The sequence below is a fragment of the Echinops telfairi genome, unplaced genomic scaffold (assembly GCF_000313985.2).
Source record: "Echinops telfairi isolate 266 unplaced genomic scaffold, ASM31398v2 ScPeMD7_18;HRSCAF=68, whole genome shotgun sequence".
Lineage (NCBI taxonomy): Eukaryota > Metazoa > Chordata > Mammalia > Afrosoricida > Tenrecidae > Echinops > Echinops telfairi.
Genome location: NW_022103915.1, coordinates 42,281,431 through 42,282,426, shown reverse-complemented (window position 1 = coordinate 42,282,426; position 996 = coordinate 42,281,431).

The window sequence follows — 996 nt, the reverse complement described above, 5'->3', positions numbered from 1 at the left end:
TGTTGGCAAATGAACATTTAAAAAGTATGGAACGCAGTAAGGATCGCCGAGAAGCAGGTTTTTAAGCTAGGTAGTGACACCATCAACTGCGCCTGAAAGAGAACTGGGAAGGAAGCCAGAAATGAATTGTCAGAAATGAGACCAGAGGTCAGGACCATAATTAGAAGATAGCAGTAATTCAGGTGAGAGAATAGAGACCTGAACTAGGACTATTGTTCTAGGAGTTAAAAGAAAGGAGATTGATTTGAACCAGATCAGGAGAGTAGGAAAGAGTTAAAGCACTTTATGTGACTCATAGGTCTGCAAACAAATAGGAATCCATACCTGATTGGGATGTACTGTGTCTAGTACCGGGACATTTCTACTCTAGGGAGGGAGACCCTACTTGAGAAAAAGGTACAAGTACGTGAAGAGAAGATGCAAAGCCAGGCATTCTGGAATAAGTCTAGGAAATTAGACACAAAGTAGTCAGCCACCACACGGAGTGAGCAGAGAGATGGCATTGGGCTAGCTCTGAATGACTGTGTGACACAGATGAGAAGATGGCTTTTGAAAATGAGCAGCTTTGTTCAGAGAAAGCAAGGAATGGCCTCTGAATGGGAATTTATGCATGCCTTTCTATAAGAATAATTTCCTTCCAAGGGAATTACTCAGACCTAGCTAAGGAATGTATGGATACCATTTAATGTGTGTATGGATTGGGATAACAGTTGTATGAGCCCCTAATAAAATGATCAATAAATAAATAAAAGGAAGAGGAAAAACCTGTAAATAGTTCAAGGTCTGTTTGTTGACATCTAGAAGTATCCTCCAGACATGCCCTGGCCCATTGTCTATCCTTGGCACTCCCTCGGGACCTCCCTGCTGTGCTCCCCGCTGCTGCTCTTCTGCATGCCCTTAGTATTTTGCCACCGTGTGGTGGGGTCAGATCGGGCCAATCCCGACACTGAGTCTACAGTGAGCTGTATGTACATCTCTGTAAGAGCAAACTGCCTT